This window comes from Solanum tuberosum, unplaced genomic scaffold (assembly GCF_000226075.1).
Source record: "Solanum tuberosum cultivar DM 1-3 516 R44 unplaced genomic scaffold, SolTub_3.0 scf00172, whole genome shotgun sequence".
Lineage (NCBI taxonomy): Eukaryota > Viridiplantae > Streptophyta > Magnoliopsida > Solanales > Solanaceae > Solanum > Solanum tuberosum.
In genome coordinates this window covers 1,281,235-1,286,941 of record NW_006239095.1, presented here as the reverse complement: position 1 = coordinate 1,286,941, position 5,707 = coordinate 1,281,235, and the positions used below count along the sequence as shown (strand labels likewise).

Below are 5,707 nucleotides of genomic sequence, written 5' to 3'. Positions count from 1 at the left end.
TATAAACTAACTAAAAATATATTAACAAAGTTATAATATTTTTTAATCTATAAATAAAATAAAATTATATTGAATGAATGGGAAAGACGTGGGTCTAGCCAGACCCCTGACATCGGGTGACAAACCTTGATGATGGCAATTTCAAAAATAAAATAAAATCCCCTTTTCGGCCTATGTGGCACTATCTTCTGGGCCCAGCACGCGTTGACAATTTTTTTAAGCTATCTGGTTGATAGTGCCACGTAGGCAGAAAAGGGCAGAAAATTATTTATAAAATAAGTTCAGGAGGGTAATAGGACCTTAGTACAATATAAGTGTGCCTTCGGGCATAGGTTTTGGGGGGGGGGTGGGGGTACTTATGCATTTTCCCTAAAATTATTAAATAAGAAGTATAGATAAAACAAGAAAAAAAAAAATTAAGGTAACGGCACGATCAGCACCAAATTGATCGTTACATAAAATGATATTTTTCGTCGTTACTTATCAACAAATTTAAACAATACGATACAATAAATTTAAGTAACTATCAAATTAAACATTGTATTTAAATTAACAGTACAATACAGTGCGTAGCAAACCATCCAAACAAGGTGTTAGTCTCTTATAATTTGTCTTGTACAAATTTTAAAATACAAGTGATAATTTATTTGTCTATATATACTCTCTATCCCCCTCCTTGCGCGTGTTGAACAAAGCTTTCAACCTATTTGGTTTATATTGCCACGTAAGCCGAAAAGTGGTAAAAAATTAATTAAAAAATAAGTTCGGGGGGGTAATAGGACCTTAGTAAAGATTAGGTGTGTCTCAGAGATTTTGGGCATAGGCTGGGGGTACTTATGCATTTTCCCTTAAAAGAATATGGTTGTTTTGAAGCAATATATGATAAAATTCCAAATGAAATTAGAGAAGGTATTTTTGGTATTTCAAAAGAAATATTTGAATTTCCTTTAGAGACCAAAGTGAAAAATTATTCAGAAATACCATTACATGGCTATTTAGGAATGATTCCACACTTGCCATTTTATGGGAGTTTGTGTATTCCTGATTTGCTTAATCCTCAAAATGTTGAAACTTTTGCTAATATCTTTTGGCCTCATGGTAATCCTGATTTCTGGTATGTCTACTTTATTTTATTTTTAAAATAAAATTATTTTGTGCATTGATTAGAGTCGTGGAGTAGCGATAAAGTTATTTTTGTGATGTGATAAATTTTTGCAGCAATTTGGTAAAAGCTTACTCAAATCCACTTATGGAATTGGATGAATTGTTGAAAAGGATGATTTTGGAGAATTTGGGATTAGAAAATCATATTGATGAATTGTTGGATCCTAATTATATGAGATTTAGATTTACACATTACAAGGGATCATCAATTATTAGTGGAGATCATGAAAATAATATTAAACATGATGGATTGAATGCCACACAGATGGTAGCTTCTTGACTTTTATATCACAAAATCAAGTCAATGGTTTGCAAATCAACAAAAATGGAGAGTGGATTGATGTCAATATTTCACCAAATTCTTATGCAGTTTTGTCTGGTGATTTATTCAAAGTAAGTGTTACTTATTTTATTTTTATCTAGTCTTATTACTTTGTTGAAATTTGTGATACTCGAAATCTTCAAAAATATTATTGGATCCTTCAAAAACAAAAAAATAGGTTTTAGAGGATTTGACGTATACCAAACGATATTTGTGAAGAATATATCCAAGGTTGGAATATACGAAAAAGATATAGGTATAATTTCTTCATGCAAAATTGAAAATGAATCTTGATATTTGTTGGAATTAACCTATGTTTCTCGAATATTAAATGGAACTACCTACATATATAATATTTTCATGCAAAACTGAAAAATGAATTTTGATATTTGTTGGAGCCTATGAACATTTTTGTCAGAGTACTGTTAGTATACATGGAATTTCTAACAGAATATTCATCGAAAATGTGTGATTCTCCCTGCAGCTTGAGGGAACAACTCCCCTCCAATACGAAACATCATGTGTTTATTGATTGATAAGGACATCACAATAACACATCAAAATTTATGAGGCTATAAACAAATAAGGAAATAATAAATGGAAGGCAAGTACAATAATTATGATTTAATAACATATTGTGTTGTGTTACGTTATTTCGCTCTGTATTATTTTAATAAATACTATGAGTGGTTGTATATTTTGAAGTTATGTTTGGATGCTTATTGCTTATGATTTCATGATGTATTGTGTTGATGTTATTGAGCATTTTAATATTAGAAATTAAAATATCAAGTGCATGATTATTAGTAGGCATAAATGGGAGAAAATGGTGACATAATTCTTTGTAATCTATTCTTCTATTTTTTCCATTAATCCTCAAATGACTATCCATAGTCTTGACATATATTTGTGAAAGAAACCATACACCTATATAAAATATGTTTTCTTCCACTTGTTGAGATAGAAGAACAGAGAAAAAAAAAGAGAGAAGTGGATGAAAAATATTATATTGTACGTGTTTATATTTTGAAGTTAGTGTAGTGGAAGAGAGAGTTGAGAGAAATTTTATATTAAAGGAAAGTGTTTTATTGGAGGAGCTATGGACTCTCTAACTAATCCGGAGTTGTTTGAGTCACACGGCCTTGTTGACTTGTTGTAACCTAGAGGGGACAGGTAAAAAATTATATTACTGGATCAATGTTGATTATTATATATAATAGTCGACTTGAATCTTATTAAAGAGCACAAGATATCCGCGCATCAAGCTGAATATTTTCTTATTCACTTTAGTTTCAACTGTAATTTGTGGTACATACACCAATATATTATATTGTATATGTTATGTTGTGTTGTATTGAATTGTAATATAATGTATTATTTTGATGAATACGTCATATAGCTTTTTAGGTGATACTTTTTCCTTTTTAGTTCGTCCCAAAAGAGAATGTTACTTTACTATTAGAAACTATTTAACTTTAAAATTCTCTTTTACTCTTAATGAAATAGTTCAACTACACAAATATCTAGAAATTATTTTAGACCACAAAATTTAAAAGTTTTTTTCTTAAATATTGTACCAAGTTAAATAATGTCACATAAAATAAAACATAGAGAGTACAACATTTATAACACATTTAAAGTGAGTTTTATCATCTTAAAGTAGTTGTTTTAAATGTCATGTTCAAAACTAACAAACTATAGACTATAGTATTAAGAATTCCACCTTATCTCGCGTACCAAAAACACGTACAACATCACGTGTGTACTTAACAATAAGGGGTCGTTTGGTTTGAATACAAGTTATGCTGGGATTAGTTATGCTGAGATTAGTTATGCTGGGATAAGTTATACTGGATAAGTTATGCTGGGATTAGTTATGCTGAGATTAGTTATGCTGGGATAAGTTATACTGGATAAGTTATGCTGGGATTAGTTATGCTGAGATTAGTTATGCTGGGATAAGTTATACTGGATAAGTTATGCTGGGATTAGTTATGCTGAGATTAGTTATGCTGGGATAAGTTATACTGGATAAGTTATGCTGGGATTAGTTATGCTGAGATTAGTTATGCTGGGATAAGTTATACTGGATAAGTTATGCTGGGATTAGTTATGCTGAGATTAGTTATGCTGGGATAAGTTATACTGGATAAGTTATGCTGGGATTAGTTATGCTGAGATTAGTTATGCTGGGATAAGTTATACTGGATAAGTTATGCTGGGATTAGTTATGCTGAGATTAGTTATGCTGGGATAAGTTATACTGGATAAGTTATGCTGGGATTAGTTATGCTGAGATTAGTTATGCTGGGATAAGTTATACTGGATAAGTTATGCTGGGATTAGTTATGCTGAGATTAATTTTTGTTGCTCGTTTAGTTTGTCATATTCAAACTTATATTCATGGCATAATTTCTAAGAATAAGTTGTTTGTTTACAAAAATACCCTTCATCTTATTTAGTTTTTTTTGTTTTTTACATTTTATTTGTAAGTTTTAGTTATTCATTCTTAAAAATAAAAAAATTCATCTTATTTAGCTTAAATATTTTTGGGTGTGCATTTACATGATTGTGCCATGTGTTTTTAAAATTAAACTTTCACCTTATTTAACTTTAAAATAAAACTTCCATCTTGTTTAGCTTAAAAATAAAATTTCAATCTTATTTAGCTTAAAAATAAAACTTTCATCTTATTTAATTTAAAAATAAAACATTCATCTTATTTAGCTTAAAAATAAAACTTCCATTTTAAGTTTATTAAAAGTAAAAGAAAATTTATTATTTAAGTTATCTACATTTTAATTGATATATAAAATATAATTTTTAAGTGAGTAATAAACTATTTAATTAAAAATATGCAATTTAGTAGTGGAGTAAACATTTTGAGAGGAATCAAAATATAAATAGCATTAAGAATTAAGCAAATAAATTTAACTTATTTTATATTCATAAATAAAAATTATATTTATAAAATGTAATTTTTTAATAGAAAAATATATAATCATAAGAACAAGGAATAATTAAGGTTGTGAATTTATTATAAATGTTGTTAAAAATTATGTTAATATACATGAATGTAAAGTGGTGTATAAAAATGGGGTTTAAGGAGGGTATTTTTGTTATTTTACCTATCTAATCCCAGAATAAGTTATCCTGGGATTACTATCCCACCCCCAGAAAAGGATAATTTATCCCAGGTAATCCCAGGACTAATTATTAATCCTGGGATAAATTATTCCATCCTTGACAACCAAATAACATATTAATGACCACTTAAAAATTATGCCTAAATTAAATCATCTTGTCCACCAAACGACCCTAGGACTTTAAAATTTATGAGGCTATATGTATCATATAAAGTGACCCACAAATCAAGACAGTGGGGTAATTGACAAAAAAGATTCTACCACTACCAAAATGAAAAATAAAAAATAAAAAAATTTATCGATAATCTCTTGAAATTTGTCAATATATATCATTTAGATACTCAAATTATGGTGTGGTCTAGTCAAAAAGTAGTTCAATCAGACACTTTTGAATTAGCAGTGGATTATTTAAAAATTCAATTAGTTACGAGCTATTTAACGATTGATTAACAAGTAATTATCGATAAATCTTGTAGCTAATTTCATGATTTCTAGTAGCATCTATTTAATGGACGTTTGAGAACATGCTCACACTTTTTTTCTACAAACTTTTAGCAAAAAGTGTTTAGATTTATCTTATCATGTGTTCAGATGTCAATTGAACATATCGTAATTATAGTATATTAAATAAAATTCATTGATAAATTAATTAATTATCGATGTATTTCACACGTAGTAGTGGCACAGAAATGGATTGGTTCAAATTTGGATGGGTTAAAAATGGGTTATTATTATTTTTAATAAGTATGCAACGTAAAAAATGAACAAGTAAATAAAGATAGAAGGAGTATAGTTTTTAACAATCTTTCAAGATAATATTTTACTATCCTGCACGAATTAAAAACTAGAGAGGACATTTTTTTTTCTTCTAAAATTCAAAATCCTAATTACACCCCTGCACGAATTAATCTTGTTAATCCATTTCCCATTATTATATTATAATTACTATTGGAAAAATATAATATATAATAGATGGGGAAAATATAATATCAAAACAATAATACCAGAATTAGAATGAATACTACTACAATAATATTCTTAAGTAATATATATATATATATATATATATATATAT

General features: G+C 28.2%; 1 long non-coding RNA gene across 1 annotated transcript; it reads left to right on the top strand.

Annotated features, from left to right (window-relative positions):
* Positions 1 to 854: 854 nt before the first annotated feature.
* On the top strand, positions 855 to 1,324 carry LOC102597974 (uncharacterized). The gene is made up of 2 exons (XR_367787.2): positions 855 to 1,114; positions 1,219 to 1,324. It is a non-coding gene; the product is annotated as an uncharacterized lncRNA (long non-coding RNA).
* The last annotated feature ends 4,383 nt before the right edge of the window (positions 1,325 to 5,707 follow it).